General features: G+C 50.7%; 1 protein-coding gene across 6 annotated transcripts in view; it reads right to left on the minus strand.

The window, feature by feature from the left end:
- The window catches only part of pico (ras-associated and pleckstrin homology domains-containing protein pico), a 308,846-nt gene that overhangs the window by 274,548 nt on the left and 12,929 nt on the right, over positions 1-21,369 (minus strand). For 2 of the 6 annotated variants that reach the window (XM_071682655.1, XM_071682656.1), the window contains exon 1: positions 2,235-2,621. The exons of 1 other annotated variant lie outside the window; for it this stretch is intronic. The gene's annotated coding sequence lies outside the window, so the exon portion shown is untranslated. Of the gene's footprint in view, positions 1-1,970; positions 2,623-21,369 lie in introns of those variants that run through there. 3 more of the 6 variants (XM_071682652.1, XM_071682654.1, XM_071682657.1) reach the window with 3 other exon arrangements.

Genomic DNA, 21,369 nt, shown 5'->3' on the forward strand with positions numbered 1-21,369 from the left:
GTCCCTTTTTTCATCAGTTTGTTTTGCCTTAATTTCAGGCTATGTCTACATTTTCCAAAGAACTTCTCACAGCTTACGTCATAGATCTGTTCTAAAAACTTTTAGGTCACCCCTCACTCTTCTCTCCTCCAAAGTGTGGAAAAATTTAAGGTCCCCCCCTCAACCTTTTCCTGGAACACAGTGTGTGTGTGTGTGTGTGTGTGTGTGTGTGTGTGTGTGTGTGTGTGTGTGTGTGTGAAACAAGAGTGAGGAATGAGGGGCGCCTGGCACATCCAGAGCTGCGGTGCAGCCCACCTATGGACCCGGCTAACCCGGACGGCTTCCTCGCCGCACCTTGACAAGTGGCCAGCCAGAGGTGCGCTCCTCATGACACAATTCCTGGTGTGGTTAGTGTCAGGGGAACGTGAAGTGAAGCTGGTCAACAGCAGTACAGACGAACGGAAAATTATGACAGACTAGCTCATTTCAGGTTTACGACAGATCGTTAAAGAGGATGAGCCTCCCACTGCGTCTGTAATTACGACGGAGACGTAATCTACAGACGTAATCTAGTCTTGGCACATTCCAGGGTATCTGTATGGCTGGCACCTGTCCTACATCCACTTCACGACAGACTGGCCGGATGTGGCATTAAAGGGATGAACCGCTGTGTTTAGAGGGTGTGGCACCGTACAGCTAGTGTGGCCTGGCACAGCTGACGCGGAGGTGGATGCCACCTGACCCTACAGGTAGGTGGTGAGGGGCCACACTGCTGTAGGAGGGTTCACTCACCCTGGAGGACCATGCTTCTGCAGAAGGGTCCACCCACGTAGCGCCACACCCCCATACTTCTGCAGGAGGGTCCATCCATCTAGCGCCAGACCCCACCCTTCTGTAGGAAGGTCCACCCACCTAGCGCCACACCCACATACTGCTGTAGGAGGGTCCACACACCTGGGCCACACCCCCACCCTGCTGCAGGAAGGCTCCGCCCACCTGGCCCACCACCACACGCTCCCTCGATCAAGTTTTTAAAGGTTTCTGATCCAGCTGGAAGCACCACACGTATCAATCAATGCACCTAACTAATGCTGCCAGGAATAAATGTCAGTATATATATATATATATATATATATATATATATATATATATATATATATATATATATATATATATATATATATATATATATATATATATGCTCCAGGTATGTCTTTCATTAAGGAATGTGGTCACAAGTTCCCCAGAACCGCTGGGAAGGTCATAACAGATAAGTGTAAAGGAACCTCACCACCTTAGCAGATCTCGTCTCAGATAATGCCTTCAAGAATCCTGGGAGGGAGGCATGATGAAGATTGGGGAGGGGGGACCAGTGTGGTGCAGGGCGGGAACCTGTCGCCAACATTTTGCTGCTAACAACGCCGCCCTTCATCCCACACTAATTGGTTCCCCGAGTTTGGTCGTTTTGAGCTTATTACTTGTAAAGTACGAGAGGCGTCAGGATGGCGTAAGGCCAGGTTACAACCCTTACACCACGACCACGACGCCCACCATTAAGACACTCCTCAACGCCACCCAGTTTATGCACACTAATTACCTGGTTCTCTCGAAGATTTCCCGGGACTTCTCGCTCCGCTACCTGGGTTTTCCGTCCTCTCAGGGCGCTAAGTGTTTGTCAATATTCTACACTCACTTGTTAATGAAGGAAACGATTACAAAGGCTATAATTAATCACTCTACGATAACCAAGTGACCCCCCTCAGAGTCCCACGACCAAAGAGCGAAATGTTTAGATTTAAACGAAAAAAAAAATTATATGAAAAAAAGGTTTATATTTACGATACGAAATGAACACAGAGAAGACCTCTGGGCATTTACCATCAGACACACACGATTACTTCACGACACACTGGGTTACGCTAAGTTACATGTACCATCTCAGTGGGTACACGTACCACTCCACGCCACGTTACTGTGTAGTTCATACGTACCGCCCTCACCAGCTGTACCGTTTAAGGTCACGGCTACACCAACAGGACCACGATAACCATCCGACCACTTGTATGGGAACCTGTCACCTCCTGGACCTTCCCCAACACCAGTTCACGTGCGGTGTGGCGAAGGGGGCGCCCGAGCATACCAGCCTGGGACCGCCACACCGGAGGGAGGCTCTGCAGAAGGAACAGCAGGTGGTTGGTATCCTGCAGCGGCGACAGAAGGGTCGCAAAACAGACGAGGAAATTCCTGGGTGTTACCTTTCACCAGCGGACTGCGGCTCCGCCCTTACTCCACTCCTCAAACATGCAGGGGCCCACCGACCTCATCCACACACTTCACTTCACCACCATTATTCATGACCTCTCTCTATATCCCTATATGCGCCCCCTCAACACCAGCCCACTCATGCTGACCACAATGTATTCTGAACAACTGTATTAGCCACGGTCCCGACACACTTCATATTCACTAATCAAGAGTCATTGGTTGCCGACAGCTGTCACCATAGGATAAATCCTTCACTCCGGGTCGTGTTTATGGGGAGGTGTCGTGTGAGGTGAGGCGGTGGTGGTGTGCTGCACAAGGTCACGAGGGAGGTGCTACCGGCGTGGGCTCCGGCGAGCGACTGACTTGCGACCGTGGGTCGGGCCCACTGAGGCAGGCACACAGCAGTTCCTGGTGGTGGCGGTCGTCGTTCCCAGTCTCCCCGCGGAGGTGTGTCCACGTGGTCTCCGGGACAAACACCAACCACAGCCACGCTCGCTCCTTGCCTGCCCAAACCACCCACCACCTGCCCCTCTTCCTCCAGCTGACCCACCTGCCCTCACACACACACACAAACACACACACACACACACCCCTGCTCCTCATGTTGACGTCGGTCCTTGTCACGACAACGCTGCGTTTACTTGACAACACTGACGTTTAAGTCGCCTTCACATCACACTTACCATCACGGCTGCTCCATCATGGTCCCTCCTGACGGAGTCCCTCTACTGCAACTTCAGCATCTGTAAGGCATCAATTCCAGATCTGTTTCCGAGAACGCCAGACAGGGAGCGCAGGGCGACTAGCCCCAGCAGCAGCTTCCATCTGCAGGTCGGCAGGCCACCACAAAAACAACAAACATGCCCGTGAAATCTGGATCAGGATTCTGCTGGTCCGCAAGCGCCTCGCACGCGCGGACACACACACACACACACACACACACACACACACACACCTCCGCACAAGATGAGCACATCACTCATCGTGTGGACTTGTCAACGCTAGCACCAACGTTATCTCCCGACAGGATGCGGTAGAGGAGCCTCTAGATGGGTGACTACTGGAGCAGGATCGTGCCTGGCTGCCTGGAGGGTTTTGGCCAATGGAGCAGCATGGTTTACCCCTTCACAGACACACACACACGTCCAGCGTGGTGGTGGCAGCTGCCCCACGCCACGCCTCCGACCTCACCCAGCCCCGTCACCTGCTCCTCACCATCACCACCTGCCAACATCTTCCAGCGTCCGCCGCAGCTAGGCTGTGATTGGTCGGCCGGCGGTAGTAGCGCGGGCGGACCTCCTCAGCAGCAGCAGCAGCTACCCAGCGTATTTAACACCCAAGGTAAACATCTCCCGCGTAGGAACAAGCCGTAGTGTTGGCGCTTCTCGCAAAAAGATGAATGAATCAGCTGCACGTTTGTACAACACTGGCGCCTCTCAGGTCCCACATGACAACAACCAGAGGAAAGGTTACACGGTCCATAATGACGTGTCTGTCATGTGCATAAATACAATTTCCTCCATCTTTATCAATCATTACGGATCACAACTGCACTATAGCGCGCGCGCGCGTGTGTGTGTGTGTGTGTGTGTGTGTGTGTGTGTACAATATTGAAAAAAAAACCAGGACGAAAATGAGTGTTAGAAGGGCATTTCTCTCCTACCCCCTCCACACAGAAAAAGATAAACAGGAGAGTTTGGGAGGTTCGTGTGAGAACAGCTGCCGTGCAAACACTTCGCCAAGGACAATATGGCTCCTGCTCAGAAGGGAGCACAAAAAAAAAAAAAAAAATGATGTGATGGAGGCAATTGGGGGGTGAGACAAGGAAATGTGTCCTGTCTCCACGGTTATCTATAATGTATATGGTTAAGGTCATCACATTACGTCAGTCGGGGTCAGAATGATGTGGAGACACTCGCCAATGCAGACGCTGCATCTCGTGCTCACGGATGGCAACAGTGAGCTCCACAGAGCCACAGACAAGCAGGGTGGTGCTTTCAGCTAGGAATGACACGACGCTGAACATGGGAAAGTACGGGGGGTAGCGACTGTGTATCTGAGGCGAATCGAGAAAGCCATCTTAGAATAAGTAATACGAAATGAAAGTCCAAGACGCACAATCAGTTCTAAAAAATCACCTGAGAGTTGACTGTAATGATGAGGCCCCCATACCCCCCAAAAAAGAGGAGCGTGGGATAAATAACAGAAGAAACTACGCAACGAAAATCAAATTACGGCACGTCCTCGTCAAGGGAAGACTCGTACCATATAGCACGCTGGAGGTGTCCAGCGGCACACGACCAGCCTTAAGGCTAACATATGGAGACCCCCCCTCGCTAGTTGAGGGAGGGGAGCGACGCCATCCAGAGGCAGTTGAGTGCAGAACCTGTACTGACTAGCGTGAAAGAGAATTAGTTAAGGTAGGGCGGGAAGGTAAGAAGAATGGGACAAGGGACGTAAATGTTCAACTGTGTGTGTGTGTGTGTGTGTGTGTGTGTGTGTGTGTGTGTGTTGCTGGGGTTGGGAAAGCTGTGGTCACTGAGCTTAGGTTGTGGTAGCGGCGGTGGTCAATGCGGAGGGCGGCGGGACGGCGGAGGGACCTGCCCTCAACACGACATCACCTGCCGCTGCTGCGCCACCTGCAGCAGATGGTCTTCTGGAAGGTCACCTTCTGCAGGTGAGCCACACCTGAGTCAGTCTTAGGTACACAAACTCTTATTATCAGCCTCGCTGTTATCTAATAGAAATATAACCATAATATTAGAAACAGACCCAACAGACATGGATACCGTAACATCAGAGAACCCTAATACACACACACACACACACACACACACACACACACACACACACACACACACACACACACACACACACAGACATATATATATATATATATATATATATATATATATATATATATATATATATATATATATATATATATATATATATATATATATATATATACATATATATATATATATATATATATATATATATATATATATATATATATATATATATATATATATATATATATATATATATATATATATATATATATATATATATATATATATATATATATATATATGTGTGTGTGTGTGTGTGTGTGTGTGTGTGTGTGTAAATGAAATACGATAAGTTCCCAAGTGCACTTTTGTGCAATAATCACATCTCCAGGGGAGATACAAGAAAGAAATAACAGTCAGGTATATATATATATATATATATATATATATATATATATATATATATATATATATATATATATATATATATATATATATATATACTAAATTCCACAATCCTACACTGGAATCCGATGACCACTGCCCGAGCAGTTCACCAGAGCCCGGAGACCATCAGCAATGCCCACCCGCCAGTATAACCAGAAGACATGACTGGGCCGCCCCGCAGACTGGGGCAGGGACGACTAACGTCCCCACCAACATAACAAGACATAGTGGGACATACCGTCGAGGGCAGTGCCACCCGGGTGTGTCAGGGCCAAGGCTGTGGCGGCGCGAGGGTTGTGACACCACCACCACCACCACCAAGTACCACAGCTACTCTACACACCTCCCTCCAGCGCCAACACGTGCCACAGCCGCCACCCACCCCTTCCTCCCTCTCTCCCTCCCTTCAGCACTTCTACCATCCCTACGTGCCGCAGATGCACCACAACTCTCCCTCCCTCCCTCACTCCCTCTAGCACCACCTACCACCATCACGTGCCACAACTATCCCCAACAGCCAGCCCTCCCTCCCTCCCTCCCTCCCGCACCACCATCATGTTCACACACACACACACACACACACACACACACACACACACACACACACACACACACACACACACACACAAGACTTCGAGGGTAGTAACAACCCGGCACACGCATGACCCCAGGACAGAGATGACTCCACCCCCCACCCTACACACACACACACACACACACACACTCCACCATCACCACAGTCATTACGCTGTTGATATCATTACGGCACCAACTTGCTGAAGGAAAGGTTGTGTTGGTGTGAAAGGGGAGGACCACGTGTTGCTCCTGATGGCACTGTTGCTATGGTAATGAGCTGGCACTCAAACTGCGAGCGTGGGCCCGCCTCGGGGGACGCCCGCCTCCATCACTCTCGCCAGCCCATGACATGATTACATGATAGCGTCATTTGCCGCAGTCAGGCAGTTCCCACCATCTACCACACACACACACACACACACACACACACACACACACGCTCGTTCCCTGTGGTGAGGGAGGCCACTCACACTGCCACCAGACACATGATGAGTACCTCACCAGCAGGAGATGTACGTGCACCATAATGGCAGCGGGCTGGTGCGCTCCCATGACAGGAGAAGCTCCGCGTGCCTGCTCGTGGGAGCATGAGGGACACAGAGACGAGCCGCCAGTATCGCCAGACGAACTGAGCTGCCCTTCACACTGCCCGCACCAGCCACTTTACTCCTCTCACACACTGGGGGTCGTCTCGGAGGCGTATATGGCTAAACTTGAAGTTTATCTGATGAGAGTGAAGCGCCGGGACACGCCAGGCCAACAGGTAAGACACCGATGGCATTAATCATTCGTCCCTTTGAAACCCATCATCCTCCCCCACCACCACCTTCTGCCGAGGCCCTGCCTAGCCCTCCACCAGCAGCAGCAGTAGCAGGAGGAGGTTCCCTCGCCACTTCAACCAAGTTAACAGCATCTCTGGCGACCATTGGACTATGACAAAATACCACAGGGCACACCACAGGCCGGGCACTACGAGGAACACACACACACACACACACACACACACACACACACACACACACACACACACGACACGACATGCTAAACTCCCCAAAGGAAACATAAAAACGCTGATTCTCCTGAAGAAAACGAGCGAACCAGCCCCCCATACGAAGCCATCCTGGTATAAAAACCGCCTCAGCCGGCCCAATAACGCGCCATCTCACTAGTAAAAAGAGAGGGAATTGAACTGTCGGATCGACTATACGCGACCATATGAACGCCACTAACACCTTGGGCCTCGATGTGTGCATCGTAAAGAGGTACTTGGGCTTCTCCCTGAGAGGAAAGACGTACGTTCTCAGGACAGGAACGAGAGGAGGTATTGTGGAACGTGAACGTGCGACACTCAAGAAGGCCTATGACACATCCTTCAGTGAGTCAACGTTGGTTATAATGCCGACCAAGATCCGGGAGCAGTGGTTGGTTACACAGCTGGTGTTGGGCATGGCCTGGCGGTGGGCCGGGGGCTAGGGGGGACGGATCACCACCTCCCTCCTCACAGCTGCAAACGCAAGACAGCGACCCTCATGCCCACCTCCCTCCACCAACCTCCTCACAGCTGCACCCCTAAGACAGCGCAGCCTTACCCACCTCCCTCCTCACAGCTGCAAGACAGCGCCCTCATGCCCACCTCCCTCCTTCGAGCTACATATCTAAGACACTAGCCTCCTGCCCTACCTCCCTCCTCATTGCTGCCTCCCCCCACATGACAGGAGCCCTCCTACCCACCTCCCTCCTCACAGCTGCACACTCAAGACACTGGCCTCCCTCCTGCACCATCCATCCCCACCACTGCTGTCATCGCCTCGCCTTCCACCACCACCACCACCACCGCCACCACTCAACACAGAAGGCCACCCGTAACCTTGATTCTCAACATGACAATCCGGGCGAGACAACGCGGGTCTTTCACTACACCACACTCAATACCACATCAGCCAGACCCCCACTCGCTGCTTAGCCTCCCTGAACCTGTCGAAGTTTTGGCTTAATGTAACACATCATCAATCATTGGGTGTATTGACTACGTGTTCACGAGAGGGCCAAAAGTGGGGGACGAGCGTCCCCCGTCGTGCACCACACACGAGGGTTCGAATTGCTGCTCCACGTATTGTGCCACCCAGCCACGCTCCCACCGCTACCCTCATGTCAACATTAATTTCACCGTAATTATGGTCTACGACGCCATAATCACCTAGTTACTGAAGCTCTCCTATTTCACTTCCCTTTAAGTCCTATATCATTTAAGTCTTTGCAGAGGAGAAATCTAATTCTACCCATACAATACACGGTAAACCCACACACTAAACGGTATAACCACACAGTACGTGGTATACCCACACAGCACGTGGTATATCCACAAACATCAGAGCATATCGCAGGACCAGGACGAACAACCCCGCCGTCTAATGGTTCCTGGAACGAAAAAAAAATCTGAGACTTATTCACACGAAGCGGAATGCGAAACGTGAACCAGCCACCGGATGTGCCTGTGTCAACCCCTGACATTCCTGAGGGAGGCCCGAGACTGACTACCTCACTACAGCCGTCCTGAGGGAGGCCCGATACTGACTACCTCACTACAGCCGTCCTGGGGGGAGACCCGATACTGACTACCTCACTACAGCCGTCCTGGGGGAGGCCCGATACTGACTACCTTACTACAGCCGTCCTGAGGGAGGCCCAAGACTGACTACCTGACTACAGCCGTCCTGGGGGAGGCCCGATACTGATCGCTACCTCACTACAGTCGTCCTGGGGGGAGACCTGATACTGACTACGTCACGACAGCCGTCCTGGGGGAGGCCCGATACTGACTACCTCACTACAGCTGTCCTGGGGGGAGGCCCGATACTGACTACCTCACTACAGCCGTCCTGAGGGAGGCCCAAGACTGACTACCTGACTACAGCCGTCCTGGGGGAGGCCCGATACTGATCGCTACCTCACTACAGTCGTCCTGGGGGGAGACCTGATACTGACTACGTCACGACAGCCGTCCTGGGGGAGGCCCGATACTGACTACCTCACTACAGCCGTCCTGAGGGAGGCCCGATACTGACTACCTCACTACAGCCGTCCTGGGGGAGGCCCGATACTGACTACCTCACTACAGCCGTCCTGGGGGAGACCCGATACTGACTACCTCACTACGGTCGTCCTGGGGGAGTCCCGATACTGACTACCTCACTACAGTCGTCCTGGGGGGAGGCCCGATACTGACTACCTCACGACAGCCGTCCGGATATTCACCATCACCACCTGGTCTGACACACCCGTGCGGGCTGACGCCAAAGGCTGGCTGACACCGTGTCAGCCATAACAAAATAGTCAGATATCCAGGGGGCGGCCTTAGGGCAGGTCTGACCAGACAACCGCTCGACGCCCTACACTGCAGGGTCCCATATATCATGTGTATTATTAAGACTGTCAACAACATACCTTCGTCACAGTTTCGTGGATAAGACAAGAGTGGCCAAGAAACCGCAAATGATCGACTTGCTCATGAATCATCTGCATTTCTAAGCCCCTAAAGACCCCTGTATGACTTCACCCAAGGGCTCCCAACACCCTTAAGGCCTCCTGTGTGTGTGCGCGCGCGTGTGTGTGTGTGTGTGTGTGTGTGTGTGTGTGTGTGTGTGTGTGTGTGTGTGTGTGTGACGTGGGGGTTCCGGTGATATGCTGAGTGGGGGAGGGGAGGGGAGGGGGAGGATTCTGCCGCCCCTGTCCTGCTGGTGGTGTGGCCGAGGCCTCCCCAGCGCCTCCCCCCACATCCCCTGCTGAGCCCCCGCACAATCCACACCACCTCCAACAATCCAAACCACACACACTGCCGCCCACACGAACGCTGCTGCCACCCCACCCACACTCACCACTCATGCCACCCATCCGCCCCGCCTCTCACTAGCAGTAAACAGAATCCGTTGTTTATGTTGTCTCCAGTCATCACTACAATGTGTTATGATACGTCAGGCTAAACACGATATATGATTTCATACATAAACACAATATTCGAAGCAGGATACATAATAATAATAACTGATAATAATAATAATAATAATAATAATAATAATAATAATAATAATAATAATAATAATAATAAATCAATTGCGAATGAATTGATCTTACCAACGTTCATCTTAGAAAAAACGTTCCCACACTGGCGTGCGACAGACCAAGAGGGTCAGCAAGTTACCCTAAGCCTAGTGGTGAACACTCGACTCCCACAAGGGCTGATGCCACCTGAAGACAATCCTGACTGTGGGTCGTCATGGCACTGTGGCTGGACCCGTCATCAGAGACGAGGGTGCCATACAAAACACCTGGCAAGTCTTTGCCAACGAGACTTGGGAGCCGCTGCTTGCCATCAACATCGACTCCCTCAGGTTAACGGTACACAGCACTTGCCGCAGGGCTAGGCCGCGCCTTCCCACCCTCATATCCTCCTGAGTAGTATATCTCTCCTCAGCCACAGAGCATGACGGAGCGTCCACACCCGCCCCCCTCCCTCCCTCCCTCGAATCACGGAGCATATTGGAGCGTCCCCCCCTCCCTCCCTCCAATGAAGGAGACATTAAGCCCTCTTCTCCCTCTTCCCTCCTCTCCCTACCTCCCCACCTCCTGGCGAGCGCCAACCGCAGCGTAGCCCGGGGCTACAGCCCGGGGCCAAGCTTGCGGGCCAGACTCACTCACTACTGCTCGCTAGCAATTATGGTGCAGTAAACCCTACACCAGCCTGCCTGCCTGCCTGCCTGCCTCCTGACGCTTCCTGGATCATGATCACCCACCCTGGACACGGACATGTGACACACACACACACACACACACACACACACACACACACACACACACATACGTTGTATGCGAGTAGAGAACGTTCATGTGCTGGGGCCCCACGAGTCTGCAACCATCCTCCTCCTACAGTATAAATAGGTAATTACACACTATACAGCTTAGATTACGTACACACACACACACACACACACACACACACACACACACACACACACACACACACACGACGCTGACTGAGGGGAGTTCCTTGCGAGATGCAGTACCGTTGTCACCAGAGGCCAGGATCAAAAACTGGCCAAGGAGCTGGTTAGGAAGGATGTCAACAGACACTGGTTTCATGCAAGGGTGACGGATGGTTGGCAGAGTCTAAGGACACGGTCGATACAGCGCCTCGTAGCTTATAAAGTTTTAAAAGTCTTCTTGAGTATATAGAAAGTACAAGCGAGTGGGGGGAGCCCCATTCAGAGCGTAGGGGTCGCTCCACGAGTTCAGAGCGTGGGGGGCGCCCCACGAGTTCAGAACTCCCTCCCTGTAACGTACGAATAGATATAATCATACACGTAACAGACCAAACGAGTCGTGGGATATCAGCAGACAATTCCGTGGCTCTGAACGTATCCGCAGCAGCTGGGAGATGAAGGTGCACATGGCCACCACCATGCGGCCACAGGTAGGTAGGCTATGACCAGGGAAACATCACCAACGGACATGGAAACGGTTCCCTCGCCTGAGACTGGCTACTGGGGAGGGTACAGCAGGGGGGCAGGAGAGGCAACACGATAGGTGAGGAAAAGTGGGGAAACGCACGAGGGTCATGATTCTCAAGGCTGCTGCCACAGTCAGGGAGGTTGAGAGGTACACACACACATAACGAACTAAAACTCCCTAAGGAAAAATGATTTACGGAATGTGTTCTGAAGCGAAGAGACTGTCGGGTGGTATTCCAGGAGCATAGAGACGAGAGATCCGTGAGGAAGATAAGGGAGTGAGGGAGGTACGGCAACGCCCCGTCGACTAACTTGTGATACGCCAAGGAAGACTCGAGGAGCGAGAGAGAGAGAGAGAGAGAGAGAGAGAGAGAGAGAGAGAGAGAGAGAGAGAGAGAGAGAGAGAGAGAGAGAGAGATCGTATCTGGTCTGGGAAGGGTCAGGTGGAAGCCGGTGCACGAGACAAAGTAATGTATGTAATGAACCAATTTCGTAATAATCTATGTAACGAATGTCAGCCCACTGGGGTCTGACGGAGACCCCCGCCCCCTGTGACCTTTGTAAACCTTTAGCGCTACCGCACACAGGATGAGCCTGGGGGAGTTGCACTGTAAACCAGCCGGCGATAGCGGTCCAAATCAAATGAAGGTGACACAGCAACGGGCCGCCGAAGGACCACGGCGTAGGCTGCGGCTGACAACCGGGGCGCTGCACAGTGCAGGGTGGGGAGAAGACACGACAACACACACACACACACACACACACACACACACACACACACACACACAGTCAAGAAAGCTGAAGAGAAATGATGTTCAGATAAAGGTAGGTGATAAGGATCAGTATCTTGATGGATGAGGGGCAAAACCCTCTTCAGTGAAAGAGGATCAGAAGCCTCGACGTGGGTGTAAACACAAGGAGTATCACACACAGGGTTTTAGGATCTACGTCATTAGGCCGGGCATCACCAGAGTGCTGCTCCTCCTCGTCCCCACTCACGGGTCATGTAGTACACTGGCAAATTGCTGAACAAGGTTCAACGTCCGCCAATAGAAGCTGGACTTAAGCAAGCGAGGGAGGCAAGACTCTCTCTCTCTCTCTCTCTCTCTCTCTCTCTCTCTCTCTCTCTCTCTCTCTCTCTCTCTCTCTCTCTCCCGGGGAAACCACCCCGCCAGAGTGACTGACCAAGACCACCGCCACAAAACGTTTCCAATTACAGGCAACGACGAGAGGAATTCCCTTTTTTTTTAGTATCCCCGCCTGCGAGTGTTTACAACCGGCTCACACTACATGCTGCCACCCCGACGAAAAGAAAACACAGGGCCAGCGTTGGGACCAGGGAACGAGAGGAGCAAAGCCAGCGTCGGGACCACGGAACGAGAGGAGCAACGCCAGCTTGGAGACCAGGGAACGAGAGGAACAACGCCAGCGTGGACACCAGGGAACGAGAGGAACAACGCCAGCGTGGAGACCAGGGAACGAGAGGAACAAAGCCAGCGTGGACACCAGGGAACGAGAGGAACAAAGCCAGCGGGGACACCAGGGAACTAGGGGAACAACGCCAGCGGGGGACCAGGGAACGAGACAACAACAGACAGCCTCTCACCACCTCTGTTACTGAGGCGCCGCCCGTAATGTATGTAAAGACAAAAACCCTTAAACTCCAGCACAGTCATCAGCACTACCATCACCAGAACTACGCCACCACAACATAGGTCAAACCACCATTAAAACGCTGAATACATCGCCAATATACAGGGCGAATCACCACTACAATGCTGAATACCTTACAACTTTACAGGTCAAGTACCACTACAATGCCAAATACATCATTCACAGGTCAAGCACCACTACAGTACTGAATACATCATCAATTTACAAGCCAAACACCACTACAGTACTCAATAAATCACTACTACAATATAGGATGGTGCACCAACAGACACAGGTGTTACCACGAAGGAGCGTGTAGCGCCAACACACACACACACACACACACACACACACACACACACGCGCGCGCGCGCGCGCGCGCGTTACTAGGGGGAGGGTGTTGCTCCAACACACACACACAGGCCCACCAAACAGCCAGGTGCTGCGGACTTGTCCCCACCAGGACAAAAACTGGCCGGGGTCAGAGGGGGGCCTGGCGGAGCATCGCACGCTTGTTGACAAGACGTGCCTGGGTGACGGCCCCAGCGCCCATCAGGACCAACACCGCTTGACCATAATACACTGGGTCACCCTCGCTCCTTCCTGCGCCCGGATATTCAAGAGTTTAATACTGACATCATTGTACATCACTTCCAAACCGTAACTACCTTTAGCTAACTCAGACCTTCCTTAGCCGTATGAAAACTTGCTCACAGAGGGACGCGAGCCAAGGCACAGGCGAAGAGTAGCGTATGGTATTGTATGCGAGATGGGGCCAGGAGCGTGAGCGCCGGATATGATTCGTGTCTGCAGCACTGGCTATTTCATTGAACACCCCATTCCCATCCTGCGAGCGGTAGCGCAAAAGGATTAAAAAAGGGGTCATAAATCACATATATTACATGGTTTCATATGCTATGATATGCCGATTAGATGCAAAGGGTGGATATAATCTTTAAAATTTTCAAATCTCCTGTCATTAACAATGAAGGTGTCGTGACATTTCATGTAGGATTTGTTTAGATCTATCCCTAAATGGCTCAATTTTTTTTTTTTCCATATTTCTAAGACTTCTGTTTCCCATTTTAGAAAGTTAATACAAGGAGGGGAGGATTTCTGGCCCCCCGCTCCCGTCCCCTCTAGTCGCTTTCTACGACACGCGAGGAATCAAGGCATGTGAAGCGTCTGGGGTAAACCATGGAAAGCTGTGTAGGTATGTATATTTGCGTGTGTGGACGTATGTATATACATGTGTATGGGGGGGGGTTGGGCCATTTCTTTCGTCTGTTTCCTTGTGCTACCTCGCAAACGCGGGAGACAGCGACAAAGTATAAAAAAAAAAAAAAAAAAAAAGAGAAGAGAGAGGCATTTGGACGATTTTTGCAGGGAAAAAATGCAATTGAGTGGGAGAAGTTATAAAAGAAAGAGACAGGAGGTCAAGAGAAAGGTGCAAGAGGTGAAAAAAAGGGCAAATGAGAGTTGGGGTGAGAGACTATCAGTAAATTTTAGGGAGAATAAAAAGATGTTCTGGAAGGAGGTAAATAGGGTGCGTAAGACAAGGGAGCAAATGGGAACTTCAGTGAAGGGCGTAAATGGGGAGGTGATAACAAGTAGCGGTGATGTGAGAAGGAGATGGAATGAGTATTTTGAAGGTTTGTTGAATGTGTCTGATGACAGAGTGGCAGATATAGGGTGTTTTGGTCGAGGTGGTGTGCAAAGTGAGAGGGTTAGGGAAAATGATTTGGTAAACAGAGAAGAGGTAGTAAAAGCTTTGCGGAAGATGAAAGCCGGCAAGGCAGCAGGTTTGGATGGTATTGCAGTGGAATTTATTAAGAAAGGGGGTGACTGTATTGTTGACTGGTTGGTAAGGTTATTTAATGTATGTATGACTCATGGTGAGGTGCCTGAGGATTGGCGGAATGCGTGCATAGTGCCATTGTACAAAGGCAAAGGGGATAAGAGTGAGTGCTCAAATTACAGAGGTATAAGTTTGTTGAGTATTCCTGGTAAATTATATGGGAGGGTATTGATTGAGAGGGTGAAGGCATGTACAGAGCATCAGATTGGGGAAGAGCAGTGCGGTTTCAGAAGTGGTAGAGGATGTGTGGATCAGGTGTTTGCTTTGAAGAATGTATGTGAGAAATACTTAGAAAAGCAAAGGGATTTGTATGTAGCATTTATGGATCTGGAGAAGGCATATGATAGAGTTGATAGAGATGCTCTGTGGAAGGTATTAAGAATATATGGTGTGGGAGGCAAGTTGTTAGAAGCAGTGAAAAGTTTTTATCGAGGATGTAAGGCATGTGTACGTGTAGGAAGAGAGGAAAGTGATTGGTTCTCAGTGAATGTAGGTTTGCGGCAGGGGTGTGTGATGTCTCCATGGTTGTTTAATTTGTTTATGGATGGGGTTGTAAAGGAGGTAAATGCAAGAGTCCTGGAAAGAGGGGCAAGTATGAAGTCTGTTGGGGATGAGAGAGCTTGGGAAGTGAGTCAATTGTTGTTCGCTGATGATACAGCGCTGGTGGCTGATTCATGTGAGAAACTGCAGAAGCTGGTGACTGAGTTTGGTAAAGTGTGTGGAAGAAGAAAGTTGAGAGTAAATGTGAATAAGAGCAAGGTTATTAGGTACAGTAGGGGTGAGGGTCAAGTCAATTGGGAGGTGAGTTTGAATGGAGAAAAACTGGAGGAAGTGAAGTGTTTTAGATATCTGGGAGTGGATCTGTCAGCGGATGGAACCATGGAAGCGGAAGTGGATCATAGGGTGGGGGAGGGGGCGAAAATTTTGGGAGCCTTGAAAAATGTGTGGAAGTCGAGAACATTATCTCGGAAAGCAAAAATGGGTATGTTTGAGGGAATAGTGGTACCAACAATGCTGTATGGTTGCGAGGCGTGGGCTATGGATAGAGATGTGCGCAGGAGGATGGATGTGCTGGAAATGAGATGTTTGAGGACAATGTGTGGTGTGAGGTGGTTTGAGCGAGTAAGTAACGTAAGGGTAAGAGAGATGTGTGGAAATAAAAAGAGCGTGGTTGAGAGAGCAGAAGAGGGTGTTTTGAAATGGTTTGGGCACATGGAGAGAATGAGTGAGGAGAGATTGACCAAGAGGATATATGTGTCGGAGGTGGAGGGAACGAGGAGAAGAGGGAGACCAAATTGGAGGTGGAAAGATGGAGTGAAAAAGATTTTGTGTGATCGGGGCCTGAACATGCAGGAGGGTGAAAGGAGGGCAAGAAATAGAGTGAATTGGAGTCATGTGGTATACAGGGGTTGACGTGCTGTCAGTGGATTGAAGCAAGGCATGTGAAGCGTCTGGGGTAAACCATGGAAAGCTGTGTAGGTATGTATATTTGCGTGTGTGGACGTGTGTATGTACATGTGTATGGGGGGGGGGGCCATTTCTTTCGTCTGTTTCCTTGCGCTACCTCGCAAACGCGGGAGACAGCGACAAAGTATAAAAAAAAAAAAAAAAAAAAAAAAAAAAAATATATATATATATATATATATATATATATATAGAAAGTGTTTATGGGATGGCCTTGATTGGGGCCTCAGCTGCCCGTGCCGTCTCAGCTAACATAAATGAAAAAAACAAGCATTCCAACCATAAAAATCCTCTGCCTCAGATCCTCAAAAAGTATCTCATCTTATGGCAGATAATTCATTCAACATATACCCTGTTGTGCAATCTTAATCACTGTTGCTTAGTCTTTGTAAACAGTTCATTTACTACGCAACTTGGTAAAACATTCATTGCCGGCCAGTCCCTCTAAACAGCTTAATTACTAAGAAATTGGCAATGTAATTCAGTCAGAGAGAGAGGCCCTCCACCCCCAGCAAGTCCCTGGACCTATTGTGCACTCTGTATCCTCCTTCTGCGCCACCGCCCACAGGATGGGCAGGAGAGCGCACAATCACTTCGTCGCTCTTGTATCAGAAATCAATCAAATCAATCCTCTCCAAAAAACAAAAAAAAATAAAAAAAAAAGTTTTACTGACACGTGTCTTCTGTTCCCTCCCACTTGCGAGGGTCTGTTTTACATCTGTTCGGCGGAAAGAGAAAATGCAACACAAGATATAAGTCGAGCGGATAACGCCAAGGCTATTTGGCCTATGTATGGCTGGGCGTGTAAGTACAGTGCAGTAACTCTCTTGTCTCAGACGTGCAAAAGGGCCGGGAGGACCTTTAGCTTGAGAGAGAGAGAGAGAGAGAGAGAGAGAGAGAGAGAGAGAGAGAGAGAGAGAGAGAGAGAGAGAGAGAGAGAGAGAGAGTCCAAGTTGGTACCGTCATGAGGCGCCACAAGCAGACATGGGCGACCATGCCTTTGTATAATAACCCGGCGGCGGGGTAGGGCCCGGGGTTAGCTGGAGGCTTGGCCTCCCACCCCTCACAGTCCACGCGTCCGACCTTCGGCTCACCTCATGGCTGGCAGATCTCCACACGTGGTCACGTCACCGTGTAGACGACAAATCCAGACCCAGCAAGAGTGTGGGGATAGTGCTCACAGCGCCTGAGGATGATACAAGACCCAGCGTCACGTCACAGAGGCAGTCAAGGAGCCACTGACGTAGGATGTTGATGGTCCCCGACCAAAGGAACCCCTCCCGCAGGTGCCACACCAGACACACCCACTGCCGCATGATACGATACCTCCCTACCACACACACACACACACACACACACACACACACACACACTCCACCTCGGACTACTCCAGCCTGTCAGGCTCCAGCGGGTTGGACGTCTCACTGGAGTAACTCCGAAAAACCGGTTTGATCCTTACATAATGACGCGTTTAGCTGGAGACATGAGTCGACAAGTGTGTGTGTGTGTGTGTGTGTGTGTGTGTGTGTGTGTGTGTGTGTGTGGAATTACCTTCCTATACCGCACGGGGAAGGAAGGTGTTTTACACTCGTGGGGCCTCGTCATTTGAACGTTCTCCACAATCACACATCTTAAATCTATACGTACGGTGGGTGTCTGCATCAAACCACGTACTCAGTCATTCTATCCCAGTCATCAGCCACTCTCATACTGCAAAAGTCATTCTTTTCATTCTTTACATCGTTTTTTTCTTGACGTTTATTGCTTAATTACATATCATATCCTCTGGTTGCTTCGTCCCTCCATCTCTCGACGAACTGTTCACTCTGTGTGTGTGTGTGTGTGTGTGTGTGTGTGTGTGTGTGTGTGTGTAATGGCCTAGTGATGTCTGGTTTCTGGAGACCTGACAATACTGCCGCAGTCATGCGGGCAGAGAGAGAGAGACAGACCTGGTCAATATATGCAGCTATTTCAAACGATGCCTTAAAGCCGAGCACTGAACACGGGGGACACCTACAGACCCACGGATCTACAACATGGCCGCTCTCGGGGGGCCAGGGGGGGTTGGGGGGTTCCTACACCCTCGGCACTACGAGGGAAGTTACTGTCAAGGTATGAAGACTACTGTTGCTTGTGACGTACTTACTGTTGTGGTTTTAGAGTTCCTCCAACAGTAACAACAGGAAGATCAGTAGAACGGGGGATGGTGTCTTAGCAAACAGAGCAAGGTTTAAGTGTGTTAGGATAGAGAACAGTGCATATATGTTAGCATGTTACATGTGTTACTAAGCTGACACACATGGTACCTCACTAAACTAACACATGGTACCTCACCAAACTAATACATGGTACCTCACCAAACTAATACATGGTACCTCACCAAACTAACACATGGTACCTCATCAAACTAACACATGGTACCTCACCAAACTAATACATGGTACCTCACCAAAGTAATACATGGTACCTCATCAAACTAACACGCAGTACCTCACCAAACTAACTCACAGTACCTCATCAAACTAACACACGGTACCTCATCAAACTAACACGCAGTACCTCACCAAACTAACTCACAGTACCTCATCAAACTAACACACGGTACCTCATCAAACTAATACATGGTACCTCACCAAACTAGGCCACGGGTACCTCATCACAAGTGCCACAGCACAATAACTTCTGACAAATACTGTAGCCCCGCCATCCATCACTGACACCGGCCCTCATCCATCACCAGGAGCCTCTTCCTCTGACATATTCAGACAGGTTCGGACCCTGCATCACCGGCCATGGTAAACATGACGCAACGAACAAGCCAAACAACAACAACAACAACAACAACAACAACAGGAACCAGACAACACTCCGTGGCGTCAACACACAACGCTGAATCTTGCCTACAGCACGCGACCACTGGCAACACCTAAACTGTATAACCTTTAAGGACGACAGGGAGACCCTTGGGAACAATGGCTAGGCCTTTTTTAAAAAAAAAAAAGGCCGGGTCACAGGCAAGAGGTTCACAGGCGTGCCCAAGAGGCCCCAGCGAGCCATCGTGAGCTCAAGATGTTAGTTGAGAGAGAGAGAGAGAGAGAGAGAGAGAGAGAGAGAGAGAGAGAGAGAGAGAGAGAGAGAGAGAGAGAGATCCCCCCCCCAAACACTGGGCCACAACAGACGTGGTCTGTGACCAAGACAGGAGGCAAAGGCGTGTGGGCATGAGGTCACCTGGGAGGCGAGGACCCACACAGACACTGGGAAGCACATCATTAAGGGGCAACACGTGGCTGCTGCAGACGGTGCACGGGTGTGTGTGTGTGTGTGTGTGGAGGGGGTCAGCTGGGCAGCGTGCGGCAGGAGCACACACTCACACACACACACACACACGATAAACCACACCTCACCACCCCCGTGCCCGCCCTTACAACACAGCTGCAGAACCGAGCGCCCCCTCCAGCCACTGCTAAAGATGATAGACTAAATCAGCGTCGAGGTGCACAAAAACCTGCAGGTAGTATGAGAGGCCGCGCTGGGCAGGTGACGCGTGCGGGACCCGCCAACTTGTCCTGCCGAGCACGTGTGTCGGCCGCCGCGCCCCGCCGTCTGCTGTGTCACCAAGACAAAGACACGCGCACACATACTTACACACGCGCGCGCGCACGCACGCACACACACACACACACACACACACACACACATACGTACAAACAAACGAATACCTCCGTGGTGTAGCGGTTAGCGTCCCTGACCGTAACGCATGCATGGGGCCGCCCAGGGTCGAGCGCATAGGTTCGAATCTTGGTTGTGGCAGTCGGTCCACAGTCAACCTAGCTGTTCATCCAGCATTGGGGGTTGATCGATATATATAAATATATATATATATATATATATATATATATATATATATATATATATATATATATATATATATATATATATATATATATATATATAAACTTCTCAGCGGTGGTTCAGAATCGAACCCGTACATTTCATGGACACCAACTTTGCCGTCATGATTCCGTACACAAAGGCATCGCTCAATTCCATGGAGGGAGGCGGAGGACGACGGCTACAATGAATCCAGGTGAGCTTCCACAGCACCACCGTCACACCCGCACCCTCGGCCAGGAGCTCTGTCACAACCACCTCAACTCCCTGCAACACACTCTGTATCCCCCTCTTCTGCCTCACCGCCCACAGGATGGGTTCGGAGTGAGCGATAAATTAGCCGCTTTGGCAGGAAAAAAAATAGGAAACACAAAAAATAACGCAGTCTCCCATTCCCCATTACGTCACCTGCAAAAAACACATATTCCGGAGGTGTGTGTGTGTGTGTGTGTGTGTGTGTGTGTGTGTGTGTGTGTGTGTGTGTGTGTGTGTGTGTGTGCGTTTGTAGGAGAAGAGACATAGTACATTCATACAACGTTACGTGTAACACTCCCCGTAACACACCCACCCACACACACACACACACACACACACACACACACACACACACACACACACACACACACAGTCCATGGGATGAGCCCTTGCCACAGGGTGTAGAACTCCCATCCCTGCACAGTACAATTAGGTAATTAAAAATTACTTAATTACACCCCACGGCGAGGTGGCGACCAGCGCTGGGACGCCTCCGTCAGGAGAGACGGTACTTGCTATGGCAGCAGTGCTAACCAGACCCAGCGACCGGGCCGCCCTGCCACAGTACTCCTCCTCTACCCTCGGGGCTGCTGCAGTACTCCTCCTCGACCCTGGGGCTGCCGCAGTACTCCTCCTCTACCCTGGGGGCTGCTGCAGTACTCCTCCTCTACCCTGGGGCTGC

This window comes from Panulirus ornatus, chromosome 34, assembly GCF_036320965.1.
Source record: "Panulirus ornatus isolate Po-2019 chromosome 34, ASM3632096v1, whole genome shotgun sequence".
Taxonomy (NCBI): domain Eukaryota; kingdom Metazoa; phylum Arthropoda; class Malacostraca; order Decapoda; family Palinuridae; genus Panulirus; species Panulirus ornatus.